Source organism: Heterocephalus glaber, unplaced genomic scaffold (genome assembly GCF_053883595.1).
Source record: "Heterocephalus glaber isolate CG9 unplaced genomic scaffold, H.glaber_assembly_v1.0 deba00000738, whole genome shotgun sequence".
In the NCBI taxonomy this organism is placed as follows: Eukaryota; Metazoa; Chordata; class Mammalia; order Rodentia; family Bathyergidae; genus Heterocephalus; species Heterocephalus glaber.
Window position 1 is genome coordinate 15,687,347 of NW_028258161.1, and position 8,029 is coordinate 15,695,375.

Genomic DNA, 8,029 nt, shown 5'->3' on the forward strand with positions numbered 1-8,029 from the left:
GAACTTCAAGAAGTTCATTTCAGGCAATGACCAGGTTATGTCACAACAGCTGAGCTAACTATTCAAGGGCTTATCCCAGCCTTTGTGAGCATGGCGGGTGAACTAAACACAACGAAGAAGCTGGAAGGAGGGCCATGCTGACTTCCACACGCCCTCGATTCCTGCCCGGCACACAGCGAGCGCTGGCACCTCCACGCTGCTCCTGGAGCAGCGCTCTGGACACGGTGTCGCCACAGTGTGCCCCAGGGCTGAGTGTTAGCAAGCGCTCCCTGCCTGGGACGTGCCCGGCTGGCCTGCGCTCCCGTCTGTGCCAAGGAGGAGGAGGAAGCACAGAAGGTTTGGCCCAGTCCGGGGGGGGGGGGCAGAGTGCAGAGCGCTCTGGGCTTCTAGGAACGGTCAACTTGTGACCGTCATCCTCTGGGGAATGACCTGCTCCCGAGACGACGAAATCCCTGCTAGAAGCTTTGGCTGGGCCTATTTCCTGGTGTAATTGTTGATCAAAATCTCCCCTAAATTTCCTCTGGAAAGTTAAAGGCAGATCACCATAGCTACGATGATAATCCGTACTGATTTTGGGGACTGAGGTTTGTTTGGTTTTGGAATTAAAGAATGTTGTTTTATATCCTCGCTTACTTCTTAGATGAGATAATGTGAAGGAACCATCTTTCAATTTGCTTTTACTTTTTTTTCCGTACTGGGATCAAACTCAGGACCTTGCACTTGCCAGGCAGGCGCGGAGCCACTGAGCTACATCCCCGGCCCTAATTTGCTTTTGCTTTGTAGCAAATGAATAAATTGATAATAATGGCTTACCATGGATAAGCACATATCATTTATCAGTCTTGGTCTAAGTACTTTATGTAAACACCTCATTCAGTCCTAAGGATAACACAATCAGCGGTGTTAGCATTTCCATTTTACAGATGAGAAGATTTGGACTCCACAGGTAATCTGTCTTCGAATTATCACCTAGGAGTTGGGACTTACATTAGGCTACCTTTATTTGTAGTTTTGCTTCTCTTGGGTTTAAGTTACCTGCAGTCAACCATGGTCCAAAAATATTAAATGGAAGATACTGGAAATAAGCAATTAATCAGTTTTAAGTTGTACGCTGTTCTAGGCAGCATGACAAAACCTCCCACCATTCCATATGAACAATCTTTCTGCCCAGCGTGTCCATGCTGCACACCCTGCCTGCCCACAAGTCACTGTTGGTGTGTGCCTGTACTTGTGTTCAAGCAGCCCTAGCTTCCTTAATAATGTCCTGAAGTGCAAGGGAGATGCTGGCAATTTAGATACGCCAGAGAAGAGGTCTCACGTACTATCTGTTGAGAGAGAGACTACATTCACATAACATTTATTAGGATTGTTGTATTTTATTGTTACTTGTTAATCTCTTGCTGTGTCTAATTTACAAATTAAAATTTATCATAGGTTTGCATGGATAAGAAAAACCCTAGCATATATAGGGTTCAGTATTCTCTGAGGTTTCAGATGTCCCTGGGTATCCTGGGCTGTCTCCCCTGCAGAGAAAAGGGGGTCACTCTGACTACTTCACTGCCTCTGTAGGACACTGCCTTGGCCCAGGTACATGGCTCTGGGTAAGTGGATGGCCGCTTACCCATCTGGACTTGGCAGTCAGGTGCAGCCCTGAGTCAGAGTTCTGGCCTATGAGATGGGCATAGGAGGGATGAAGCCTTCGAGGCCTGACCCGTAAGAGTCTTTCACTGAGGCTCCTGTGTTCTCTGTCCTCCTTTGGAGCTGAGTGAAGAGGACATGGGCATCTGCAGGAGTCACAGCACGGCACTGAGTGCCACCATAAGCTGTCTGCCAACCAGAGCGTGTTCAACTTCGAATCAGTACAAAATGTCCATTGTGTTAAGTCGCTGAGTTCCAAGTCTGTTATAGAGTCTGAAGTCACTTTAGTTGATGTACCCTATGATACAACTGATTAATGTGCACAATAATAGGCTACTATTAGTGGACCATGGTGCCAGAATTGCCACGGTTTTAAGTGGTGTGCGTTCTCTCAGTCTGCAGGGTACGTGGCCTAACTGGGGACGGTCCCCTAGCTTTTAGAGATGATAAGGAGATAGATCCTATATCCTGTGTCCATCTTTCAGAGGGAATTAGCATGACATGAAAATAATCAGATTGCACAATAATCAGTCACTGGAAACCCATCTGGCATGGCGATGAGCTCATCCCCCAGAGAAAGGAAATTTCCCTGGGAGGCTGGGTGGGGTGTCTGCCAAAATAGGCCACTGGCTTTCCCAGGTCCAGTGGTCAGGTAGCAGGTCCACATCCTGGTGAGCGATTTAAACGTCTGACACTTATTGAGTGAGGACACATGATGTTAGGGCCTAACAAGCTCAGCGCCTTTTGCCATCTGCTGCACAGCTCTGGGTGGATCCATAATGTTATCCCTGACCTCTCGCCTCCTATCTCCTCTGCCAAGCTCCCTGCTCAGTGCTGCTTCCTCAGGAAGCCTTCCTTGGCCTCTCAGAAAAAGTAACACCCCTGTGTTGCCTCTTAGGCCAGGAGTCTCCTTATCTTTAAAGTATCGACCTGTAGTTTCACCTTCAGTTTGCACAATTATGATATTTACAATGTCGAGTGACTAGTGATGATCAAATCTCCACTGAATGAAGCCTCCCTGAGAAAATGCAATTGTACTTGTTTCTTTTTTGGTACTGGGGATCGAACTCGGGTCCTTGCGCTTGTGCAGCAGGTGGCGAAACCACTGAGCTAAATCCCCGGCCCTGTTGTACTTGTTTTTGTTCACCATCCTATCTCTAGAACCAAGTACGCTGCCTGGCACACAGAAGTATCCATTGATTATGTATCAGATGAATGAATGAAGGTGCATTTAATTAATGGGAAAGCTGGGGCAGAGAAAGCCGAAAATGCCATACCTGGGTTAAATGTGAAAGTTGGAAATAGAACTTAGGATGCTTCACTTTGCATGCTGCTGGCCCTTTCCTTCCAAGTGAGTCACTGAAATGACTGTTCTGAACAAATGGTCGCTTCCATAGCTGACACATCTCCAGGGCAGCTGCTGGGATCCCCAGAGGACAGGGCTGCCAGCTCCCTGAGCCACTGCATGAAATCCTTATTTACCAATGAAGACTGCAGTGCTCGCCTCCTGAAGTATTGAGAATCAAAAAATAGAACACATTTGAGAAGATTCTATAAATTCTTCAAAAATGTGCATAGCCGGTTTCTGGCATGGGTGAGCCCTGTCTCTGAAACGGTGGGTTTTGAAAAGATCCGTGAGCAGGACATTTTGAGGGCACCACATCCCTAGTCGGTCAAATCATTTCCAAGGCCACAGCAGAGCAGTGGCCTCAGCCCCACGCAGAGATCCCATCCACACGAAACATGGCCACCCCTTTTCTGAGCAGAGCATCACAGCAGTGAGCCGCCGCCCTAGACCTTCAGACACCTTCCCGATGCCCAGGGAGCCAGGTGTTGATGGCAAGCCAAAGCTGCTTTGGGAATAGATTATCTAACTGGGGAGGGGCGGGCCAGGCTGATTTCAGACAGGCAAGCTCGGTGCCAAAGAAAATCCCTTTGAAGGAGGATGAAAACATTCCCTAGTCAGGTTCAAAAATATTGTATGTAAAAGTAAGAAGTAAAAACTATTACATTGTTTCCTTCCCACATCAAGGAGGAACAATTTGAAAACCCAAGAACGAAAGATTTGCTTTCTGCAATATCGTGACTCTGTGTCAACCTAAGAAGATACTGTTGCGAAAGATAGGATGCATGAAATTCAAACGCACTGGCGCAAATGCAAACAGGCTGTCCTTTACAATAGGCACCAAGAGCCTTAAAAGGTGGCTGAAAATATTAAAAATGTGCAGACTTGCCAAAGAAATCTAATAAACTTGCTGTTTCTCCTTACAGATCACCCGAGAACAGGCAAGGTCCAAGCCACATGTAGGCATTAAATAATACAGAGGACCCTGCCTTTTGAAAACATACATTGCTGTGACGGAATGATGAAAGGGAGCAGCAGAAATAGCAAATTGAGAATCAAAGGCCAGCTCTCCACACGTGGAAACGTTGGCTTCAATCGTGACCTCCTGTACTGGACCAGATCAGTTGTACCAGCTCTTCCAGAAGAGGCGGGTGAGGCCAGAGACCCCCGTCTCATCCTAGAGAGATGGCGCCATCACCCTAACCACTCCTGCGGAGGGTCTGCAAGGTTGTATTTGCCAACCACCTGAGACTTCGAGACCCTCTCAGTCTCAGAAGCAAACTTCTGCTCAGAAGTAAACACGCAGATGGCTCTGGGACTCCAAACCGACCCGGCTGGTGAGACCTTGCTTATTGGTGGGAAATGTGTCCATCGGTCCTCGGTGGCAGGCCTGGCTCTGAGGTCTGCACGGGGCCGTGTTAGCGCGCTGGGGAAGACTGCTGTGTGGTTAAGGTAGCGGTGGGCTCTCCAAATTCCCAACGCTGCGGTGGTCCCATGGCCACTGGTCCTTGTAGCAGCCGCGTGCGGGATGAGCCAGAGTGAGGATAAAACCCCGCAGCTCAGAAGAAGAGCGTGTGCCCGTGGTCCCCAAGGGGGCCTGTGTCCTGAAACCAGGCAGAGGGGAGAACCCCTGGCCTGCTGCCTCTTGGGGGCCTTGTCAGCAGGCACTGGGAAATAAAACAGAAACAAAGTTTACAGCTCTTATGAGGGGGCCAGTTTCCATAAATGGAGAAAAAACTTCCAAAAAGAACTTTAAAAAAAGGGAACGGCATCCAACTTAAAAATAATCTAAAACAGACTTACATATGCCGTACATATACATGTGTTCCACGTCTTTGAGGCCAGAAGCAATTTATGGCGGGTCAATAATTCAGATCATTCATCCTACGTATTTATTTTTTCTTACAGTTTGAACTGCACAGCGAGGAGTAAGGTGGGGCCAGGCTCGTGGTAGGGGGCCCAGGAGTAGCTTCGTCAGGAGCTTAAACTCCAGGGATCCTCATGTCATGGTGTCTCTTTCAAGTCTCTGGGTGGTTCCTAGCCATGTGTTCATGTGGTCATTTCTGCAAAAGTGAGATATTTCCACGGTCATCAGATAGGACTAGTTTCCCTTTCCACTGTGACTCCCCTTGGTGCTATGTGGCCTCTTGATGAGGGCAGTGGAACGTCCGTGGCATTCTGGGAAGTCGAGTGGGGACACGTTTGGCGGGGACAGGGACAGGCCAGTCCTGGGAGCCTCACCTGGCTCGTCCCGTCCCCTGTGTGGCGAGCCATCTTACTGTGAGGGGGTCGCATCTCACAGTGCCGGGCATGCAGCCTTGTGGTGAGCAGAAGAGAGGTAAGCTTAGAAAGACCACGAGCCGGAATCCAGCATGTGGGGAAATCTTCCAATCATCACACTGGTGGAACTGCACGTAGAGCTTAAGGGTCGTAGCCCCGCACGGAAGGTGGGCGCTATTTCCCACCAGAGTGGAGGAGACCCAGCGCCAGAACTGTAAAGCACCACGTGACTTCTTCCTCCTCGGGGAACAGCACCGCTGGATCCTCCCCCATTCCTGCGTCTCGAGGGCACCCCCCTCTATTCTAACTAAGCGGCGGGCTGTTCCACAACAGGTGACACCCAAGAGAAACGACTTCGGAAGTCTTCCCAGATCCCACCGTAACCCTAGAATCTGCACAGCAGTAACAGGCTGTGACTCTGAAAGACGTCCTTCTCAACTGTCAGCGCCTCACGGGCTCCTGCCAGTCACTGTTCATGACCCGCCTTTCTAGGTGCCCTGTAAGGCCCTGTCCGCTACGGATGCTCCGTGGCTGAGCGGGCCACGTTCCATCACCAGCTGCAAAGGCGCTGGCAGCACCTGCCCCCAGGCCAGCTCCGCTCACGCAGTGCTGAGCATTAGTGGTTTCCGCTGCTGGGGGCTGGGTGTGCTGCCGCCCCCCCCTTTAGGAGAGAAAAGTGATACGTAGTGCTAGTGCTAGTCCAGCACGGATCAGAATCCAATGTTCAAAGCGAGTATGTGTCGCTTCTGAACTACTGTGAAGTCAGAAAGTCGAGAGTCAAACACTGTTAATCAGAGATCTCAGTCAGTGATCCCTGCGGATATCTGAGCCACATTTTCAATGTAGATCGCCCGACGTTCTCCCTCGCGAAACTGAAGGCGGGAGCTCATGCCGTCATATGTGTGTGTTTATTTTTATTAATTATGATTTTAATTATACCTATTTATGGGGCTTGGTGTGATAGTTGGATGGATAATTCAGTACTTCATACAGTGCGACCTATCAAACCAGGTGCATTAAAAGTGCCCGCCTGCTGGCTCCCTGTTCTGCCGCCGCAGGTCTGGGCTTGAAGCTTCTCCCGCTCCCCCAGTGCAGGAAGGCTCCTCGCTGCATGCTCCTGTGCACCCCAGAGAGCGGTCAGCACCCCAGCGACCAGGCCAGGGGCAGTTAGACGGCTCGGGAGTCAGGTCTGGGCAGTGTGCATAGCTCTCAGGGTGAATGGGAAACTGCCTGGAGACCGAAGCCTTCACTTTAGCCAGTGGAGAGCCTGAACCACGGAATGTGCCAGAACGAAACATAGACGTGGCCGTGCGTCACAGTGTCCCTAGTGAAAACACACATTCAAGCTGCTAGCAGTAAGAATGCAGGGTTCCCCACAGCACCATGCTGTACTAGTGCACTCTTCAGTGTTTTAACACACTTGCATTATGCCCCCGGCTGGGAGGCCATCATCCCCTTTCTGTAACTAAAAGCAAAAGCCCGGAGAGAGTTAAATTCTTTTTGGACAGTTTTCCTTGAGCTGAGTTCGTTATTCTCAGCACTTCTGTCAAAGCCTCAGTTTGTTGAAATGCAACTATTTGTGGGTTGTTTGTTTTTGTGGTGCTGGGGACTGAACCTGGGCCTTCGCCCTGAGGTGTATTCCCCAGCACTGAGTTATTTATTTATTTCTTTGCTACATTTGGAGATGCAGTCTTTCTGAGTCACTACGTTTCCCAGGCTGAGCTTGAATTTGAGATCCTCCTGCTTCAGCCTCCTAGAGTGCTGGGATTATAAGCTTGCACCACAGCTGGACACATTATTTTTCTTGCCCCTTCCCCTTGGCGTTATGAGCAAGTGAAGATTATTGTAAGTGTCCTTTCTAAACAGCCTCGATGACCAGCAAACCTCCAGGGCAGGGAGAAGGTAGGAGCTGCCGGGACTCGGTAAGTGGTCATGAACACATTCAGCTCACCCCCTGCCGCCTGCTCTTGGACCTGCTGATAACCCGGCCTCCCGACTTGGCTCACTAGCATAGACCTGCCACCTTGGCTGTTCTGGCTGCTGCCTTCTGGCCACCTGTGGGAATACTTCCTGGCAGCCATCAGAGCCATGAGGGTTTCTATTTGACCCCTTGGGCCACCCAGCCGGCGTGGCTGGAGACTGACCAAGGTCAAGTACCAGGAGTGCTTGGCCCAAGAGTCCCCCTCATGGCCAAGGCCAGGCTGTTCACGCTACTGGGCGGCACCTCCAGGTGTAATGAAGTCCAGAGGAAGCCGGCCACTCTGGGCCATGGTTTGCCGCTTACTTTGCAAATTGATGAGACTGACAGAAAACGAACAAGGAGGTAAAGTGAAAGTGGGAGCCCTCAAATCACTGGGAGCACAACTGCACCGAAAGACGGCCACGTAATCACCCCAAACTCCACACGGGGCACATGGGGCTCTAAGCCAAGGTTTCAGGAAAGCTTCAGATGGACACACCAACCAACCCTGTTGCTGCTTGAATCTCCCGGCAGAGATTTTCTTCTTTTCTAGAATTCTTTCAGATTCACAGCTTGTCACTGGAAATACTATGTAAAATTTCCATGTGGCTGTCAACTGGGAAGATTTATATATCATCCCTAGAGACACAGTTGCTATTTAGAGTACAGCTACAGGTACCCGCCCGTCAAGCACAAGACTTCTGGAAAATCTCATCTCTAGAAACCTTGTCCCCTGATGAAGAAGAGGGTCAGGGTCCCAGGGCCCCACCAGGCTACATAGGCAGCAGGGCCCTTGGGTGTGGCTT

The 8,029-nt window shown here is 50.1% G+C and overlaps 1 protein-coding gene across 10 annotated transcripts in view; it reads right to left on the reverse strand.

Annotated features, from left to right (window-relative positions):
* Positions 1-8,029, reverse strand: part of Frmd4a (FERM domain containing 4A) — a 521,224-nt gene that overhangs the window by 234,061 nt on the left and 279,134 nt on the right. The window lies entirely within an intron of this gene.